Raw genomic sequence first — 22,368 nt, forward strand, 5'->3', positions numbered from 1 at the left:
AGGATGAAATGGTATAAATAGAACTGGAAGGCAGAGAGAGATAGGGAAAGTAGAATGAGAGAGGAGACACTAATGGATAAGATATGTCAACTAAGTTTCAGCCATGTTGTGTGGATCAATGAAAGGGAACTGAAGTGACAGAGTGAAGAAACCCAACATCTGAGTGCCTGTCAAGGGGAGATACAGGTAAAAGGCAAGGTGATCGGGATCATGGAACCTTAGAAGGCTTCTGTAATTGCAGGCACCTGCTCCTGCGGGTAGAATTAGCAGCGGCACTCATAATAGGAGGGTTAGTAAAATAGTCAGACTCCCAGATACCAACTCCACTCTGTGATGCCAGGCAGGAAGTAGTGGTGAGGATTTGAAGGAATTGAACCAGGGTGGCTCTTTATTTGGAAATATCAAACAGTGAGCAGAGGACATACAAGGCATGACAAGAAGGCTGAAATGAGTCAGCACAGTGGCTAGTCAGACTGCTCAGCCCTCTGTCTCTGAGCTCCTGGAATGACTATACCCCTAGGTCAAAGGAGATCAGAAGAATTTTCCTAAAAGAAACAGAGGACCAGTAAAACATAACTACAGATACTGACATTTGGGATTGCCCCAGTAGAATGGCTGGTCTTTGAGGATGAAATTCTTCAATTGATAGACTCCAGCCACAGAGCTTATGTGAGTGATATGTGTGCCTGGGTGTGTATGTGTGCATGGATGTGTATGACTCAAATGTTTGTACATAATAAAGGGTAATCAGCACTTGAGGAAAGATATCAACATGGGGTGAAAACATGTACACAGTAGAATGACACTTGTGGAAAACAGACAACGCAGGAAGCAGAAGAAAGCTTCAAATAAATAATAACCAAGTTACCTGCAGAGATTACAAAAGAATTTTAATCCATGCAGCAAGAGAAAGATGGTATAAAAATGCACTGTAAAAGAACAAGAAACAACACTTGGAAATTAAAAATGTGAAAGATAAGACAAACATTCACAAGCATAGTTAAAAGAAAGTTTCAGGAAATTTGCAAGAAGATAGAAATAACAGTCAAACAAATGCAAAATAGAGAAGAGGTAAGAAAAGCCGAGAAATGATGAAGTTGTGTGTATACGTAACACAAATTGCAGAGAGAGGAAACAGAAAATTGTGAAGAGATGATTATCCAAGAATGAATGTTATAAAATTGTCCCCCGCTCCCTCCCTTACCCCCCCTTACCCCTCGCTACCAGGCAGAAACTATTTTGCCCTTATCTCTAATTTTGTTGAAGAGAGAGTATAAGCAATAATAGGAAGGACCAAGGGTTTTTGCTGGTTGAGATAAGAATAGCTATACAGGGAGTTGACGTGCATTGATTTTCTGTACATGTGTGTTGCCTTCTAAGTTAACTCTTCTCGAACTAACCTTTTCTCTAGTTCCTGGTCCCCTTCTCCTATTGGCCTCAGTTGCTTTAAAGTATCTGCTTTAGTTACTCTGCATTGAGGACAACAAATGCTATCTAGTTTTTTGGGTGTCTTACCTATCCTCATACTTTCCTTGTATGTTCTCGATTTATCATGTGATCAAAGTCCATCTCCCTTGTTGTGTTTGCCCTTGATCTAATGTCCACATATGAGGAAGAACATACGATTTTTGGTCTTTTGGGCCAGGCTAACGTCACTCAGAATGATGTTCTCCAATTCCATCCATTTACCAGCGAATGATAACATTTTGTTCTTCTTCATGGCTGCATAAAATTCCATTGTGTATAAATACCACATTTTCTTAATCCATTCGTCAGTAAGTGGGACATCTTGGCTGTTTCCATAACTTGGCTGTTGTGAAAAGTGCTGCAATAAACATGGGTGTGCAGGTGCCTCTGGAGTAACCTGTGTCACAGGTATATCCCCAAGAATGGTATTGCTGGATCAAATGGTAGATCAATGTTTAGCTTTTTAAGTAGCTTCCAAATTTTTTTCCAGAGTGGTTGTACTAGTTTACATTCTCAAAAGCAGTGTAAGAGAGTTCCTTTTTTCCTGCATCCTTGCCAATATCTGTTGTTAGTGGTGTTGCTAATGATGGCTATTCTAACAGGGGTGAGGTGGAATCTTAGTGTGGTTTTAATTTGCATTTCCTTATTGCTAGGAATGGTGAGCATTTTTTCATGTGTTTTTTTGCCATTTGAATTTCTTCTTTTGAGAAAGTTCTGTTTAGTTCACTTGCCCATTTCTTTATTAGTTCATTAATTTTGGGAGAATTTAGTTTTTTGAGTTCCCTATATATTCTGGTTATCAGTCCTTTGTCTGATGTGTAGCTGGCAAATATTTTCTCCCACTCTGTGGGAGACCATTTCTTTTGTTGAGCAGAAGCTTTTTAGTTTTATGAAGTCCCATTTATCTATGCTATCTCTAAGTTGCTGAGCTGTTGGGGTTCCATTGAGAAAGTTCTTGCCTATACCTATTAATTCCAGAGTATTTCCTACTCTTTCCTGTACCAACTTTAGAGTTTGTGGTCTGATATTAAGGTCCTTGATCCTTTTTGAGTTAATACTGGTATAGGGTGATATACATGGATCTAGTTTCAGTTTTTTGCAGACTGCTAACCAGTTTTCCCAGCAGTTTTTCCTGAAGAGGCTGTCTTTTCTCCATCGTATATTTTTAGCACCTTTGTCAAAGACAAGTTGGTTATAGTTGTGTGGCTTCATATCTGGGTCCTCTATTCTGTTCCACTGGTCTTCATGTCTGTTTCTGTGCCAGTACCATGGTGTTTTTAATGTTATTGCTTTGTAATATAGTTTGAAATCGGGTATCATGATACCTCCAGCATTGTTCTTTTGACTGAGTATTGCCTTGGTTATTCGTGGCCTCTTGTGTTTCCATATAAATTTAATGGTACATTTTTCAATCTCTTTGATGAATGTCATTGGGATTTTGATGAGAATTCCATTAAATATGTAGATTACTTTTGGGAGTATAGACACTTTTACTATGTTGATTCTACCAATCCATGAGCATGGGAGATCTCTCCACTTTCTATAGTCTTCCTCAATCTCTTTCTTCAGAAGTTTATAGTTTTCCTTGTAGAGGTCGTTCACATCCTTTGTTAAGTTTACACCTAGGTATTTGATTTTTTTTGAGGCTATTGTAAATGGAATTGTTTTCATATATTCTTTCTCAGTTTGTTCATTATTAGTTTACAGAAATGCTAATGATTTTTCTATGTTGATTTTATATCCTGCTACCTTGCTATAGCTATTGATCGTATCTAGGAGCTATGGGTAGATTTTTTGGGTCTTTAAGGTATAGGATCATATCGTCTGCAAATAGGGATATTTTGACAGTTTCTTTACCTATTTATATTCCTTTATTCCTTCTTCTTGCCTAATTGCTCTGGCTAAGAATTCCAGTACTATGTTGAATAGGAGTAGAGATAGTGGGCATCCTTGTCTAGTTCCTGATTTTAGAGGGAATGGTTTCAGTTTTTCTCTGTTAAGTATAATGCTGGCTGTAGGTTTGCCATATATAACTTTTATAATGTTGAGGTACTTTCCTTCTATTCCTAGTTTTCTTAGAGCTTTTATCATGAAATGGTGTTGGATCTTATCAAAGGCTTTTTCTGCATCTATTGAGATGATCAAGTCGTTTTTGTCTTTGCTTCTGTCAATGTGGTTTATTATGTTTATTGATTTTCATATTTTGAACAACCCCTGCATCCCTGGGATGAAGCCTACTTGGTCGTGTTGAATGATCTTTTTGATGTGTTGTTGAATTTGGTTTGCCATTATTTTATTGAGGATTTTTGCATCAATGTTCATTAAGGAGATTGGCCTATAGTTCTCCTTTTTGGAGGTATCTTTTCCTGGTTTTAGGATACGTGTAATAGTGGCTTCATAAAATGTGTTTGGCAGTTTTCCTTCCCTTTCTATTTTGTGGAACAGTTTAAGGAGGGTTGGCATCAGTTCTTCTGTAAAAGTCTGATAGAATTCAGCAGAGAATCCATCAGGTCCTGGACTCTTCTTTTTAGGGAGATTCTTGATTGCTGCTTCAATTTCATTTTGTGTTATAGATCTATTCAGGTGATTAATATCCTCTTGGTTCAGTTTTGGATGATCATATGTATCTAGAAATCTGTCCATTTCTTTAAGATTTTCTAATTTATTTGAATATAGGTTCTCGAAGTAGTCTCTGATGATTCCTGGACTTCCATGGTGTTTATTGTTATCGCCCCTTTTGCATTCCTGATTCTACTAATTTGGGTTTTTTCTCTCCTCATTTTAGTCAGGTTTGCCAGGGGTCTGTCGATGATCTTGTTTATTTTTTCAAAGAACCAACTTTTTGTTCATTAATTCTTTTTATGGGTTTTTTGGTTTCTATTTCATTGATTTCAGCTCTTATTTTTATTATTTCTCTCCTTCTATTTGTTTTGGGATTTGCTTGTTCTTGTTTTTCTAGGAGTTTGAGATGTATCATTAGGTCATTGATTTGGGATCTTTCAGTCTTTTTAATATATGCACTCATGGCTATAAACTTTCCTCTCAGGACTGCCTTTGCTGTATCCCAGAGGTTCTGGTAGGTTGTGTTTTCATTTTCATTGACTTGCAGGAACTTTTTAATTTCCTCTTTTATTTCATGAATGACTCATTGTTCATTAAGCAATGAGTTACTCAGTTTTCAGCTGTTTGCATGTTTTTTGTGTTTATTTTTGTTGTTGAGGTCTAGTTTTATTGCATTGTGATCAGATAGAATGCATGGTATAATTCCCATTTTCTTATATTTGTGATGCTCGCTTTGTGCCCTAGGATATGATCTATTTTGTAGAAGGTTCTGTGAGCTGCTGAGAAGAATGTATATTGTGTAGAAGTTGGATGAAATGTTCTGTAGACATCAACTAGGTCCAGTTGATCTATGGTATATTTTAGATCTAGGATTTCTTTATTGATTTTTTGTTTGGATGACCTATCTATTGATGATAATGGGGTGTTAAAGTCTCCCACGACCACTGTGTTGGAGTTAATATATGCTTTTAGGTCCTTCAGGGTATGTTTGATGAAATTGGGTGCATTGACATTGGGTGCATATAGGTTGGTGATTGTTATTTCCTTTTGGTATGTTTCCCCTTTTATTAGTATGGAATGTCCTTTTTTATCTCGTTTGATCAATGTAGGTTTGAAGTCTACTTTGTCAGAGATAAGTGTTGCTACTCCTGCCTGTTTTGGGGGGCCATTGGCTTGGTAAATCTTCCGGCCTTTCATCCTAAGCCTGTGCTTATTTCTGTCAGTGAGATGGGTCTCCTGTAAGCAAAAAATTGTTGGATCTTCCTTTTTAATCCTGTTCGTCAAACGGAAGGCACATCATTCTTAAAATTACAAAAAACAAGGGATGCCAAAAAAATTCTAAAAGCCTCAAGAAAATAATAGGTCGCATTGAAAGGACTAAGAATAAGAATTAATGTTGAACTTCCTTACGGAAATGTTAGAGTCTAGAAGACAATATATCTGTGCTTTCTAAGCTGTGACCTTCAATTCTATACCCAAACTATTAACTGAGTGAGGATATAATGAAAACTATTTTCAGACATTCAAGGAGTCAACATTGTACCCAAGGAAGCTTTTGGAAGAGGTGCCTCTTTGAAAATCAAGAGAAAGGAAATATGGAATCAGGGTAATAGGATTGATGGAGGAGAGTGGTTAAAGGAAGTTCCAGCAGGATAGGAAAGGGATAAAGAATGGAAGGATGCAGGTGATGACATAGGATGGCAGTTCTTTTCAGGTTTAGAGCATAACCTGCTCACAGTGGAGAAGTCATAGGAATTCTGCAGCAGTGCCTCTTATAATAGGGCAGTTGGCTTACCGATGAGTTTTATTGCATTAGAATTTGCCTGGTGTTTTGAGGCAGATTTCCAGACAGAGTTCATGTGACTTGCATGAAACATGAGTCAAAGGGCAGTAACTGCTGTAAACTCTAGATCCGTATGAAGAAGAAACACATCGTACTCTTCTTGGACTAACAGCCATAGCAGTACATGTACTCACTATTGATTTAGCCAAAAACGTGGTATCACTAAGTAGTTAAGTAGGCCGAATGTGAGTATGTGTGAAGGGAGGGAGAGAAGGAGGGCAGGAGGGGGTGGCAGAGAGAGAGAGAGAGAGAGAAAGGCACAGAGAGAGGGAGAGAGAGAGAGGAAGAGAGAAAGGGAGCGAGAGAGGGAGAGAGAAGGGAAGAGAGAGAGAGAGGAAAAGGGGAGAGAGAGAGAGAAAGGTAGAGAGAGAGAGAAAGGGAGAGAGGGGAAGAGAGGGAGACAGAGTGAGAGAATCTTTTAATACCATCAACAGAAAGTTAAAATTGATAAACTAAGGAACACTATTATAAACATGTTATTTAACAGGTTATTAAGAAAGATGGAAGGAAATTGCTAGAAGGAATGTCTAAAAATGAAAAGCTATCTCTCATGAGCAGAGATTAATGTAGGGTAGATGGGAAAATTGCATGCTGTCCTAATAATTCTCTGACCTTTTGAACTACAAACACATGACACTTTAAAAACAATTTAAATTTGATGATGAAAAGACCCCTCAGAACAGGGGCTGACTCCCAGAATTTAAAGGTAAGATTCTGGTATGACCCATTGCTGTCCACTTTTGTGTTCAACATCTCTGACCACTAATTTTGTGCCACACTCTCCATTAGCCATGACATCTCATTTAATCTCCCTATCCTCCCTTTGAAAGAGGCACTTTCATCCTCATTCGTCAGACTCCGTGGCTCAGGGAAGTCAAGTCACCCTGTGCATCCACCTCAGCAGGGATTCAAGTCACATTAGTCAGACCCCCCCCATCTTGCTCTTTGCATCAGCCAGACTTCCCTTCTGTAGCTGGTATCTATTTACACTCTAAACTCACTAGAGAAAAACAGCAGGGCATCTTACAAATCATCCAGTTCAAAACTTTTCATTTCATCTGTGGTAAATTGAGGTTATATCCCTTGGCTAAAGACATGCAGTTAGTGGCAGCAGATCTGACCCAGGTCCTACAACATCTGTTAGTCTACACGACACTGTTGGTGTTGTTGGGAAAAGGCAGGAAGTTAGGACTCCTCCAGTGAATAGAAATCACAGCTGTTTATTCACCCCCAAGAGTAACAACACCTGGCTATTTCTAGAAGAGAGGAAAGTGACATTTCATCAATGGGAATTTTAGGACCCAGTGGTCTGGGCATGCCAGCCATGGCCTTGTTCTCTATAAACTGAGTTTAGTACCCCGTGCAGCATCCTAGACAAGTCCTTGTGTTCTTCCGAAGATGACATGTGGTGATGGCTCCCTGGGGACTAGGCTGTCAAGACTAGTCACCTGCTATATGAGGGTTTCCTGGCCTGGGTCAAAACATGAACTATGTGCTGTGGTTAGTCTGAATGTTTGCGCTTCTCTGACTTCATATGTTATATGCTAGTTTCCAATGCAATAGTGTGAAAGTGTGGGGTCTTTAGGAAGTGATTAGGTCTTGAGGGTGAGGCTTCATGAATGGGATTAGTGCCCTTATAAAGAGAGGCCCAAGGGAGCGTGTTTTCCCCTCTGCCTTGTGGGGATGCAGGGAGAGGTCTCCATCTTCGAAGCAGAGATTGAGTCTGGATGAGATCTTCTGGTGCCTTGGCTTTAATTTCCTCATTTTCAGAACTGTGAGCAATATGTTTCTGGGCTGTTTTTTTACAGCATTCAAATGGACTGAGATACCACATTAGAGAGTCCTAGAGGGGAGAGGGCCTGAATTGAAGCAATTTAAAAATAATGTTTATGGATCATCTACTAAGTGCCCGGAATTGTGTTAAGGACTTTCATATTCACAATCTCAGTTTATATTGAGCCAACTTTAAGGTAGATGTCATTGTTCTTAATTAACACATGAGAAAACTCGGGTTAAGGTTAAATAACCTTTTTGTTTTTGTGGTGCCAGGGATTGAATTCAGGGTTTTGTGCTTGCTGGGCAGGTATTCTACCACTTGAGTTACATCCACAGCCCTTTTTGCCTTAGTTAGTTTTTCAGATAGGGTTTCAGGTTTTTGCCTGGGGCCAGCCTCAGACTGTGATCCCCTAACCTCTGCCTTCTGTGTGGCTGAGATTACAGGCATACTTCACCACGCCTAGATTGTCTTTTGAGACAGAGTTTCACTAACATTTTTGCTTTGGGTTAGAACAGTGATCCTCCTGTCTTCTTCCTTCAAAGCAGGGGTTACAGGTATGTACCACTCATCTAGCCCTAAGAGAAGTTAAACAAACTTTAAAGAACAGTAGGGCCTGAATGAAACTCAGACTACCTGACTCCAGGCCTGCTACTCTTGCTATGCTGTACAACTGACTTTCTTTTTTCCATCTTTTAATGAAAATACCTCAAAAATGTCAGCCAGTTAAAAGTAAACATTGAAGCCCAGTGAACTAGACAATTGGGTGCCATTCTGTAGGTGCTGTGCCTCTTGCCTGGAGAATCCTTAAGCTGTGGACCACCTGACCTCTAGCACACTACTGTGCTCTTTTGTGTGGTTATTTCTCATTAATCACTCATAAAAGAATCTTCCCTCAGTCCCACTAATTCTCTGACATTAGTCTTAGACATCATCTTCTCTCTGAAGTCTTCCTCACACCTACTGACTTGGGCTAGAGGCCCATCCTTTCGCCCATTTTTTGTCACTTATCATCATGTCTTGTCATCAATTATGTGTAATATCTGTTTCCCACCAAATGAAGACCATTGCAGGGGCTGGAAGAAATCTTCAGCGTCTTTACAGTCTGTGGTAAACTGAATAATGTCTCCTCTCCCCAAACATGTCCATGCTCCAGTCACGTCCCTGTGAGCACGTTACCTTAAATGGCAATAGGGGATTTGTAGGTGCCATTCAGTTAGGGAATTGAAGTGAGAAGGCTGTCCCCTGTCATTCAGATGAGCCCAATTTAATCACATGGGTCCTTGTAAGAGGAAGGCAGGAGGGCAAATTGGAAAAAGAAGAGGTGATCATAGAAGCAGAGGTTGGAACGGGGCTCTGTGAAGACAAAGAAAGGTCCATGAGCCAAAGGATGCAGCCAACCTACAGAGGCTGGAAGGTGCAACAATCTGGATCTTCCCGTAAAACCTGTCAAAAGAAAATAGCCCTGCGGACACCTTGCATTTGGGACTTCCAACCTTCATGGTAAATTTTACAGCAGCAATGGTAACCAATACATAGCTCAAGAGCCTGGAGAGTGCCAAGCACATAAAGTATTTCATCGATAGATGAATGAGTGATCTACTTGTAATGATGTTTGCATTTCCATCTCACACACGTCCTTCTGTAGGCTAGGGTTGATGAATTAGCTCAGACAGTGGTGGAAAAGACAATGCTCTGAAATTCTGTGGCAGAGGGTTGACTGTGACAGCCAACAAACACTGGTTTGAGCAGCTTTACTGGGGGTAAATCCAATAGATTTAGTCTGTGGTTTAGGAAAACTTACTTAATCTCTCTGTTTTCCCATCTGTGAGAGGGAAAGTTAGTTCAGTTTTCTTCCTGACAGTGAAGTTCATAAAGATAGATGAGGTTATTGAACCAGAGTACTCCTTAGCAGACTGGTGCTATATAAACACCGGATAGCATTAATAATAAATATTTAAGAAATGAATCTGTGTTTCCAAAAACAAATAAAGCAAGATGCCCAGAGTCACCTGTCACTTAGGAAATGCCATGCTGTCTTCCTGAATTAAAACACTTAATACTTTTAATAGTTCCCCCTTTTTAATATTCTGTAACTTTAAGAAAGGGAACACACATCTTTAGGATTAAATATTAAAATATTAAATATTAAATTGGACAGCAGAAATCTATCGCAGACATGAACCTGCTTGGTTTACTCAGGGCCTCCTAGGTGCTCTAAGAAATCCAGGCACTGTCTGCATTCTCTGAGGTCATTGCTTTCTTTCTTTTTTTTTTTCCTTTATGCCAGACACACAGGCACCATATACATCTTTTTATTGATCAGTGTGGAAGACTTCAATGAAATAGACCAAATACTTGCATCTGTACTTGAAATAGCCTATTTGGCAAGATGAATCTAGAGGTTACATTTGATAGACATGAGCAATTATTCCTAACGAGGGAATGAGACATTCTTTGTCTCCTTTGCTGCATGCCTGTTTGTTCTTGATGTCTTGTGACAGCAACTTTACGTAGCCTGAGTTGCAACTCTGGGACCGACCTTTGTGTAAATTTTGACTGTAACAGTGGCCTGATGATCAGCTGGGTGTTATCATCATTCAAGATCAGTACTCCAGGAGGGCTCTGAGAACCTGTATAGTGGATGGATAAAATCTGGGGTTTCTGTACCCAAGAAAAACAACTTGAATTTTATCTTCACTTTGTCTGCCTTCCTTGCCTGAGTGTCAAACCTTTGCTCAGAGACTAAAGTTCTCCTGCCATCCAAAATCCATTCCTGGGAAATGAGCTGATGTTAGCATTTATAATTCATTCTTTAGGTAAGCCACGTGGTTCAGCAAAAGGACAGAAAGACCAAAGTCCACTCTTTCAGCTTGTGATCGGGAGCAAGTTATTTCACTTTTTGAAAACATTTCCTCATCTGTCAATAAGGACGAGTGGAATAGATATGATAATGATTACGCTGGTGGGATATTACCATTCATAATTTTGGAGATATAAATTAAATCACAGTTACAAAGCTGGCCTGACAGTAACTTCTCTGAATGTGTGATAGGGGATGTAATAAGGAAGGAAGAAGAAAGAGGGAATGTCTCTCCCTAAAGTGATATACAACCACAGTTGTTTCATGATAGCCCTGAATTCTCAATTATAGATCTTTACTTTATACTCATATGCACAGTCAATAATCCAAAATACAACTCTACCTGGGTGGCTGAGTCTCCTGAACTTTCCAGGCTTAACAATAATCCATATGCAGAATCAGCTTCTATAACTGTTGAGATGTTGGCACTGAACCAGCTTGTCGAGCTTCCTTTGTACTTCGTGGCGGACCATGGTGAACTTCAGTATCTTTTCGTGTTCTCTAGTCATTTAAGATCATATTCATCATCAGAAATGTTCATTAGCATTGAAACTCAAATGTTAAGGTGTCAGTTCTCCCAATGGAAATTTGTCCAAACTACTGAGTTCCATATCCCAAGGAATCACACAATGAGGTGGGCTTTTGACAACAATGACCTTGCTCTGATAACATATATAACATTGTAGCAGATGCAATGGCAACTTCCTTCTTATTTCCTGCTGAATACACTAATTAATTACTTCCTGACTTCTCTGAAAATACTCCATCCCTCCAAATTCAGACCTACAGTCATTCATTTTTCCACCAAACTCTTTAATTAGCTAAATCATCCATTCAATTTTCCTGAACACATATCTTTTTATCTCTCATATTGTCTCATAGTGCTAGAGCTTTGTGAACAATATTAAATGAATACAATTATTTTTACATGTTAAACTTTGAACCAGGCCCTTTACTTAAATTAATCATTCAGATATTTATTGAGCAAATATTCAAGCACCTGACATTGTCCTGGGTGCTGAATATGCAGTACTAAGATCTTTGCCTGGTTCTTGATTCTTAGAGCATATGGTCTCAATCAACCATGGAAAACTACAGCCTGAGGCTTTCTTCTGCATGGCCCATGGACTAATGGTGTTGATTTTGTTTTACTATTTTGCATTTTAAAGGGTTTTAAAAGCAAAGAGAATATGCAACAGAGACCTCAGGTGGCCTGCAAAGTCTAAAATATTTACTATCTGGTTCTTTTCAGGAAGTCTGCTGTTCTCTGATGATCTCACTTTTCTTCTTAACTATCCTGCATGGTGGATTTTTTCATCATGTCCATTTTACTGATGAGGAATCTGAGGTCTGTAGTGGTGAATCCTTTTCCCCAAGGTGAGTTATCATCTCCAAGAACATTCAACTAATATTTTCTGAGTTGGATGTTTGGCTTGTCTGGAGCCAGGGCTTATGTGTTCTTTTTAGACTTGGAATGAGGAGATTAGTGTTCTAGTCCTAGTTCTGCCCCAATTCAACCATAGAAACCACTTCTCCTGCCACCATATTGAAATACTACTAATCCACCATAGTGGATTGGGGAGCTAATACTTCAAAAATGTCAGGGAAACACACTTTTAGGATAAGTTGGAATCAGGGAAACAAACTTTTAGGATAAATTTGAGAATTAGGAAACTCAGTTTCAGCACTCTTTTGGCCTCCAAATTCCCATACATAAAATGGAGACGTTGGATTGGCTGATGTCAAAGTACCCCCCTCCCATGTGAAATTTCCTTCCAGGGATTGTTTCCTTTGCTCCAATGGAACTATACTCATTTCTTTTTCTCTTTATGGTGGTCATATCATGACTGTTTCCCACCTGAAAAAGATTTAATACTAAATTTCAATGTTTCCTATTGAAATAATGTAAAGTCCTAGCCATACCTCTAAAAAGCCTTGCTCATTCTGTTTGAAGGGCTGTTGGCATCATTAAGTATTGTTTTAGCTAGTGGCTAGTAAAAAGGAGAGGAAAGAGTTTAAGGCAACCAGGCAGAATAGATGGAAACCTCTAATGGAGACCAATAAGCCATCCAAAACAGACAGTAACTCAGCCTCCAGTCTTACTTTGACCCCTGATCAAATTAACATTGGCTTTTGCAGTGAGATCAGGAGGATCATAGTTCAAGGCAGCCAGCCTGGGAAAATAGTTCACAAGACTCCATCTTAATGGAGAAGAGCTGGGCATGCTGGTGTGTATCTGTTATTCCAGCTATGGTGGGAAGCTTAAAATAGGAGGATCATGGTCCAGTCTGGCCTGAGCAAAAATAAAATAAATAAAAGGAATAACCTGTTCCAAAATAACCAGAGCAAAATGAGCTGGAGGCATAGCTCAAGTGGTAGAGCACCTAGTCCTCATGAAACCCTGAGATCAAACCCTAGTACGATAAATAAATAGATAAATAAAAAACAAACAAATTAATGTTGGCTTATAGAAAGTTTACTTCATGAATTTGCAATAGAGGGCATGCTTACTGATTCACTGACATATCTGACTTGTACAGAGGTGACTCCAAAAAACTTACAGAGATGTTTTCCCATCTCCAAACCTGGCCCTTATTATCATGCCTATTGTTCTGCTTGTCTGGCTCAGGTGGTGTGAGAGATGTTTTGGGAAGCAACGATTTGCTATTTAATGGGGACAGATGATTTTCAAAATAGTTCTGGGCTCTCTATCTTTTTTTTAATATTAGAATCATCCAAAGAGCTTTTAGAGATGCCTGGGGCTGGGTCTCACACCTCAAGATTCTAATTTTATTGAGTTCAGTGAAGGAAACATTTAAAAAGCACCATTAGACATTCTGATTCACATATGGGTTAAGAACTACCATTTTAGGAAAAGGTATGTGTAGAGCAAGTGGTGTGATACATAAGGCATCTAATTCTGAATTAGCCAATTTAAGATAGTCAAAGTTTTACACATTTATATAAGAGTATATATATATGTGTGTGTAATGTTTTAAATATTTGATTTTCTCTATGAATGGTAAAGCATTTGGATTCATCCAAAGAAAAAATAGATGTAAGGCAGATTTTACTATTTTTCTTGGTTCACTTTCATATACTCAGGCAAAACTCAGGATAGATGAACATAAATGACCACCTGTCCGTATTGTTTCTAATGATTTACTGAGCTAACCCAGATCCAGTCACATCCACGGCTTTTCAACTATACTTGTGTATAGTTTACATTTCATTATTGTTTTAAGATATGGAGTTTTGCTATGTATTAACCCTACCATTTTTATTTTCTTTTATTTTATCAAATCACATCAGTGTCAATTGGTAAATGAACCACACAACCAATAGGGAGAAAAATATCCCTTTCTTTTGCCACCAATAGCATTTTTCAGTGGCAGAAAAACCAACTTTAGTAGGTTCACTGTGTGTCTTGTGTTGCTTGTTACCACCTTTGAATAAGAGGGCATAGATGACTGGACAGAGTACAATTATGACGTGGGCAAATTGAATCTGTTTTGAGTTGGTGGGTACCAAAATTATCTAGAACCATCTCCAATCATCTTTACCCTTGCAATCAGAAGAAAACACAAAAAATGGCCAGCACATTAACTGTGTGGTTCCATTAGTCTGAAGAGATGGGTCCAAGGGCTTCTTCAACCATGAAAAGTGGCTCCAGTACCACCACTGATTCTGTGCATACAGGCCTACATGCAAGTTTGCATTCAAAGGCCCCCACAGAGAACAATCAGGTTCTGCAAAGGCACAAGATATAATTAATGGAATGGGCTTAATTTTAGAAAAGTGCCCCCTTGTGATTGGGGTATGTTAAGGCTGCATCACTCTAAGATGATTATGAAATCCTGGTCCCCGGTGGTAAATAAGGCTTTGAGCAAATCGATATGTACATAATTCTATTCTGCAGCTGACGTTGTTCCTAATTTGATACAATGAACATTTATCAGGCGTTTACTATGCCTGTGTGAGGAATTAGGTAGGGAGACAGGGACAAAACCCCAGACCTTGACTTCAGTTTGCTCATAGCATGGTAAGGAAGAAATCTTTAAATGACAAATTCCAATCCAATGTGTTACAAGGAACTCTGGTGCAAGGTGCATGGGGGCTTACAGGAAGAGGTGGTCAGTCAGATGTAGATGGGATTATAGGCAGAATACACACACAAAGAAGGACAAATGGAAGGGAGGCTGGATAAAATCACAAAGGGATCCCATTGCAGAAAGTATCAGTATCATTATGAGGACTGAAAAACCATCAGGAACTCTCTCTCTATGTCCCCAACTATATCATTTCCTCTTTCTTCAATTCAGCTTCCTTGTCCCCTCATCCACTGAGATATACAGAACCCTCAGGTCAGCCTCTGAGTCTGTCTGCAGGCCTCAATTCCAGGAATCCAGGAGAGAGGTGATTGGGTGCACTGTGGCCACACACCCATGCTGTTCTAATTGGCCGAGGCCAGGGGCTGGGGTTGTTAAAGCAAGTACTTTGTTACATAGACCTTTGGGGATTCTCTTCTTCTTCTTTTAGAGTGCTGGGAAGGAACTCGGGGCCTTGCACATGCTAGGCTAGTGTTCTACCACTGAGCTTCACCCCCAGCCCTTGAGGTAGAGTTTTTAAAGCCACTGTAAGGCCGACTGTGATGGCTTAGGTCTGTAATCCTAATAACTTGGGAGATGGAGATTGGGAGAATCACTTTCAGAGGCCAACCCAGGCAAAAGGTCAGGAGACTTTCTCAACCAGTGGCATCCCAGTGATGTGGGGAAGCACAGCTAGGAGGACCATGTCCAGGCAGGCTAAGGCATAAAGTGAGATCCTAGCTCAAAAATAACCAACAGAGATAGGGGCTGGAGTGGCTCGAGTGGTAGAATGCCTGCCTAGCAAGCACAAAGGCCTGAGTTCAATCCCCAGTACTGTCAAAAAAAACAAAACCAAAACCCAAACCATTGTTGGAAGGAAGAATTAGGGGAGCATTCACTAACTAGTGTCCTAGTGGAACTAGATTCTGGCACTAGACTAGTTCCTAACCCATAAATTATATAGGTAAAGCAGTGGTTTATTGCCAGGTTGATAGTTCATGCATATAATTCTAGCATTTGGGAGACTGAGGCAGGAGAATTGTGAGCCCCAGGCCAGTCTGGGCTACATAGTAAGACCTTATCTCAAAAAAAGTGTTTTATCCTCATCTGCATGTATATGTGTACCCTTAGAAGTTATTAACTTTTGAACAGTCTGGAGTGACTCTATTCTTGCAAGGCCAGAACTGAAAAAACTCGTTTTGCTATTTAGTGGTGACAGGGCTCAGCAATGGCACAGAGAAGTGGAGTAGATCACAAGTAGCCTGAGAAAGATAAACCTCTCTCTAATTTTTTCCTGGCACAATGTGTCATCAATTGCTCGGGGCCATGGTTGTTTCAGTTTGCTGTTAAATGAGTATCTATTAGGCTCAGAATACTTTGAGGACAGCGGGAAAACAAGGTGGAGACAGTTGTACTCTCTATGGAGCTGTTCTAAAGACTCCACTTGAACAGAGCACAGAAATGCTTAGAGCACAGGTTTGACAAATGACCGCGACAGCAGAAGATGCTCCATGCAGTAGGAAGGGGAGAGATCTGCGAAGTTGGGAGTCTTCAGGAGGTTAGAGACAGAGAGAGAAACACAGTCTCCAGACAGTATGAGAGAGTAGACTTTGGCTACAAAAAGCTCAAAGAGAACTTTTCGGTTGTTGACTTTGGAATGTATTGGGAAATTTTAGTTACCTCCATGGAATTGTCCATAAATTTTACACTGTTCACTGATGCACTTTTGAGAGTAAATTCATTTCACAGGTTCCTTAACAGCACACAAGTAGGGCAGCTCATATTTAAACTACCCGGGTAGGGACAGATGCAAAGCCCTCCCTGTGCCCAGTTTCTTACAGTGTATAGGTGAGTGCCGTCAGCCTAGGACAGAGAGTTTGGCTGTTTAATTATCTCTCATGTAAGTTAACTAAAGCATCAAAAACCAGATCAAAGTAACAAAACAACACACCCCGTGGGTGTGGGGGATCGCAGCATCATCAGGATGCAGACATGTCAACTGAACACCTGTTGAACCACAGAGTGTTTTCATGTTGAGGGCACAGAGTGAAATGACACGGAGACCCTGCTCCCAAGGACTCACAGTCTGTTGATAGAAAAAGACATTCGAGTATGTAAAAATATACAACATCATATGATTCACCATGTTCCACAACTGAACTTCAGCAAAGAATCTTCAACAAACATTGACCCATTCCAAGGGCAGCAGAAATTCTGAATCAGGAGCACAGGGCTCGTGAGCCTTGACAGTTGGGTGTTCTGACAGCATCTCTGTTAGCTGCATCAATAATGTCTGGGAAAGGTCAAGTTTTGCAAAGACTTTCTGCCTACCAAGAATAGCAAAGAATCGATTGATTCAGAGTAGAAGAACAATGTCAGGACCAGATGGAAATGTAGGTCCTATTACGGGGACTCTCAGCTTCCTGTAGTTAGACTGTTGGCTCTGAGTATCTTGGACCTTCGACTTTTCAGTGACTCGAGTTTTGGTACCTCCAGCCTTGCTCAAGTGCTCGTCATTAAGAGAGCCTTCATGGACCACTTATTTAAGGTAACATCCTCTTCATCATGGTGTTAACACAATGCTAACAATTTCCTTCTTTGAACTTAGCATAACCCAAAGTCATCTTGAATATTTTTGGGTTATCTATTTACCTTCTGGCCCCCTCCTCATTCCTTTTTTGTTTGCAACAGGGTCTTGCTGTGTTTCCCAGGCTGACCTCAAGCTTGTAATCCTCCTACTTCAGCCTCCAGAGTGCTAGGATTACAGGCATGCACCACTGTGCTTGGCTTTCCTCATTCCTTATAGGATAAGTCCTTCATGGAAGCAAGCACCATGATTGTCTTCTGCAGGGTAGAGGCTAGCCTGAACCAGATCCATGTGTAGATTTGTGTGGCTCGAGAAAATTGTCCTTTCTAAATAGGGAAAGAGTTATACCTGCTGGACAAACCCAGCTGTATAGGTTCACCGCCTGGAAAGTAGATTTCTTTCTTTTTGGTGGTACTGGGGATTGAACTCAGTGCCTCATGCTTACTTGACAAGTGCTCTACCACTTAAGTCATTCCCCAGTCCTTTTGCTTTCAATCTGCTTTTCACATAGTTCTTGTTGACTTTACCTAGGCCAGTCTCAGACTTTGATCACCCTACCTCTGCCTCCTGAGTAGCTGGGATTATACATAGGCGTTAACCGCCACACCCAATCCAATGAGTGGATTTTCACTCCTGCTTTCTTTCTGCATGCAGTACAAGAACTTCCCAAGCTATTGGGCAATCCTGCTTGTCCACTGCTGTTGGAGACTATCCCAGCACATAGTGGGGTAAAGTGTGCTCACAGGAGAGCACAGAGAAATCCTGGAAAGCCTTTTAAGTCAGCATGCATTCCCAACTGGAGGCTCACAGCTGGAACACAGTACACTTCAATAGCACAGTAACCAATTGTGCACGACTCTTGTGACCTTCTGATATTTCATAAATGCACTAACCTTAGGGGCTCTTATTTAAGTACCACCATCAGCCCCTTCTTCCCACTGGCTTTACAGTCCCCCATATGGGGCCGGGTTGGCACATTGAAGCCCTCCAGCTGAGCATCCCTTGTTAGTTAGGGATCCTGTAAATACCAACAAAGCCTGTCTCCCGCCTTAGAAGAAGAGGGGAATCAAATCAAATCTTGCTGGTAACTTTGGCCTACACATAAGCAAGGCTGCCGATCTGCCTTGGGTGGAGATGTGAAGGAAGTTTGCAAAGAAAAGAAAAATCCACGTCATTTCCCTAAATCAAAACTTCAAATAAGAGCTGGGCTCTGGTGTTGTCTTCCCTGCAGCATTAACCTTTGTCTCTCAGCAGGCTGTTTCTCAGAATGTGCATTGTGACTAAAAGGAACAGAACAGGCTAGATATATTCACCACCTAGGAAGAGAAGCCAAAATGAATACGAGGTTGATAGAGGGGCCTGGCTTCTAATGGATGCAGCCTCTAGACAGAAATCTGGAGGTGCAAAAGCAATTATCTGAGATGTGAATCTGAGTGTCCACTCCCAGGTGCACAAGTTCTACGCCTCCATCTGCTGTATCTATAAATTACTCCTGGTGAGGCTGACAAAATGCTGAGCACACTGGACAGGAGATCACAGAGCCTGAAATCTGGGTTCGGCTCATCTTCAGGAGTCAATTTATGGCCGCTTCCTCCTGGAAACCTGTCCAGATTCAAAGAGGGCCCTTCCTCTGAGTCCCTTGTGTGTCAAGGGAAATGGTATTTTATTTGACTTTTTTTTTTTCTGTACTGGGGTTTGAACTTAAAGCCTTGTGTTTGCTGTGTAGCCACTATACCACTTGCCCCACACCCCCCAGCCCTTTTAAAATCTTTTCTTATAGTTATTTTTCAGATAGGGTCTCATGCTTTTGCCTAGGGGCCCACTTCAGACTGCAGTCCTCCTACCTCTGCCTCTTGAGTAGCTGAAATTACAGGCATGAACCACCACAACTGGGTTGACTTTTAAAAAATATTTAAAGTCAAATACTTAGCATATTGTCTGGGATAAAATGACATCTCAGCCAGTTCTTAATGAAAGAGTCGATGGGTCAATCTACTAACATTTGCTTTTTGACCTCATGCTATTTATTGTCACTTTGCTCTATACCAAGACTGTACACAGAAACACATCATATGGCAAGAACAGTGGCAACCATCATTTTCAATTGTCTGTTGGCGTCTTGAGCCACTCTGTTAATTACTGTACAGATATTTTCCTCATTAATCCCTCAAGGCCACGCGATGAGACTGACACTCGGGGAGATGATCTGATTTCCCCCCAAAGTCACATAGCAGGGAAGAGGAAGGAGCAGGATTCAATCCATTAAGGGTTGTATTGTGGATTGGTGCCTTTATGAAGTAGGAATCCATGAACCAAGCACTTCCTGATCCCTGGACTGATGGGCTCAGGAAGGATCTAGGTCCAACTTGAAATCAGAATGGGATTTAAATATATGCAGGAGAGGTGGTAGGTTGGGGAGACCTGAATTCATGGAGCACAGCAGAGCAGGATCTATAAAGAGCCCAGATTGAATTCTAGCTCTGCTACTAAACAGCTGTGAGAACTTTTAGAATTTGCCCAACCTTTTGAGTCTCCCAGCCCCATACATAAAAGGCATAATAAGACTCCCTCCTCCCATATGTTTTTGTGCAAGTAGCAGAAGCATTGACGAGAAATGGCTCAAAACATAAAGGCATATGTGCATGTCAAGTCTTGTTCAGTAATGCAGTGCTGTTAGCAAGGACCCAGGCTCTTTCCTTATATGTATTTTACCATGCTTAGCTGTTAGTGTCTTGTCCTTACGTGTGAAAGATGACTGCCACAGTACCAGTCACCACATCCACATTCAAGGCAGGAGGAAGGGAGATGCTAACATAACTTGTCCCTTTTATCAGGAGATAATGCCTTCCCAAACATTCCTCTTGAGGAATTTCCCTTCACATTTCAGGGACCAGAACAGAGTCACAATCCATTCTGAATTGTAGGGAGAATGGAAAAGCAGCTGTCTGATTTCTTTTTGCTTTCTATAGTAGAACATAAGTAGAGGAAAACAGGGATGGGAGTGGCTTTGGGGATAGCCAAGCAAGAGAGCTGCCCATGCCTGGCTTGCTGGCTGTTTAAGGATTAAGGGAAGGAACAAGAGGAACAATAGGACAGTAACAGTCATGTGGTGAGCCCCAAATCACACCACTATGATCACCATTGGGTGTTTTGTAGTTCGTCCAGGCCTGAAAAGCCTGATAGACTCGCTGTATGACACCAGAGCCAACGACAGCACACAGTGCCCACATCCCAGGACATTGGCACCAAGGATGCTGATTTCCATTGTTCGATGAGGAAGCAGGAGGTGAGGTACATGACTGAGGCTCCCAATTAGAAAGTGGAAGACCAGTGTTTGGGCACAGGTAGGTGCCAGGTTCTGGGCACCACGCTGTTTCTCCATCCTGAGGTGGAGTGATGGGGTAGGACTGGGGGGAGGCCATCCCGACAGGTGCAGTTGTGTGACATGGAAATGTGGACATGAGAAAGGAAGAAGTTGAGTTCCACCCTCCTCCCTCATCACAAGTGCTCCTTTGAAATCATTGCCATTGTTCCAGATGGCAGCCAGCCATCTTATTTTTCCTGGGTTATTAAATGAAGGCCAGCAGCCAATGAAGGTGACTTGCTCAAATCAGAGAACACAAAAGGCAGCTTCACTAGCAGAGTGACAACAACTTCAGTTGAATGGTTGAAAGCTGAGCAAGAAGTTGTCCCCTCTGCTCCCTCTGGTCCTCGGCTGGCTAGTCACACCTCATCCAGGGAAGCAAAGCCGTGGTGATGGGGATGATGGGGGCAAGAAGAGTGGAAGAAATTACACTTCCCACACTGTGTTGGGAATACAGTCTGCAGAGGGGAGCTGGAGCATCAGAAGGTGTCACCACCCTGTCACCTGTCACCTGGAGCACTAGCCTGCGTGGGAACTTTAAGGCTCCAGTCAGATCCAGCTGGAGCCGTGGGGCAGGGCATGTGGCTTAGAGGCCTGTCTGCCGTGTGTGTGGCTGTGTCTCTGAGTCTGCAGCCAGGTGTCTGCTGGTGGCCAGGCTGTGATGTTGGTCACCAGGGCCAGTGGCCAAGAAGACAAGCTGGTATAGCCTAGAGGAGAGCGAGGACAAGTCAGAGCCTCCTGAGAGCACCTCACCCAGCAGACAGTGGCCTTCTGAGGGTGCTGGCTGTGCCATAATTTCTGCTTTCAAACTCCCCTACGAGTTCCCTTTTAGAGAATTTTAAAATAGAAACCTAGAAAGTAGGGATTTGGGGAAACACAGTTATCAGCTTAAGTAAGAGGCTGGCACAAACACATCCAGTCGTAGTCATCCTCAAGGATTGCTTGAAATATTAATGAATCTAACTTATTTCTAACCTGCAGGCTCAGTTCAGGGCCTTGCTCCTGCTCTCCTATCTGCTTTTAAAAAGCTGAAAGAGAGGCAAGACTAGGGTGGTGTTATCTCTCACCCTCATACACCTTTGTTCTCTACACCTATACTGTCCACTTAGTTCCTCAAACATGCCAAGCTGTGTCTTACCTCAGGACCTTTGCACATGCTGCTCACCTTCCTTCTGATATGGCATGCCTCATGTGTCTTCTAGCATCTTCTTTGCCTGGATGTGTGCTCCTACAGAATCTTACAGTTCTCCTTTATGACAGTGTAGTTCTTTTTATAATTCTTAAGCATTATAAAAACATAACATAAAACACAATTTCTCATGCTCTTCTGCCACGTGGAAGGACTGTGCCTGTCCACTCAGCATTCTAGCCCAGTGCTCAGTACATCATCAGTAGGACCTCACTGCAGTTTTGTGAATGATTCTCTCACTAGATAGATTGATGAATGAGAAAATGAGCCAGAGGGGAACCTATATTAAGTGGGCGTGAAGACGGTTATCCTCAAATGTGAACAGGCTCACATATGAAAGGGAAAGATGCTGTGTTTGTGTTGCTCTGGAGATTTGAACTAGGGAAGTTGTGGCTGGGATTTGGGCTTAGCATAAGGAAAAACTTTCTAAGTATGAAGCAGCTTTTACTTGAACAGGAAATTCCCTTCAGGTGTTGAAGCTAAGCCTGGAGGATGTCTTGTTCATGGATGTTGTAAGTTCACGCAGCATATACAGACTGAATAAACGACTGGACATGACCCGCCTTCATGCACAGCCTGTGGCTTTACATAGGTGACCTCACAGTAGGCCATGAGCATCTGGAGTAATGAA

General features: G+C 41.3%; 1 long non-coding RNA gene across 1 annotated transcript in view; it reads left to right on the forward strand.

The window, feature by feature from the left end:
* The window catches only part of LOC141418543 (uncharacterized), a 46,608-nt gene that overhangs the window by 17,252 nt on the left and 6,988 nt on the right, over positions 1-22,368 (forward strand). The window contains exon 2 of the long non-coding RNA XR_012443171.1: positions 11,762-11,886. This is a non-coding gene — a long non-coding RNA (uncharacterized lncRNA). The remainder of the gene's footprint in view (positions 1-11,761; positions 11,887-22,368) is intronic.

This window comes from Castor canadensis, chromosome 17, assembly GCF_047511655.1.
Source record: "Castor canadensis chromosome 17, mCasCan1.hap1v2, whole genome shotgun sequence".
NCBI lineage: Eukaryota > Metazoa > Chordata > Mammalia > Rodentia > Castoridae > Castor > Castor canadensis.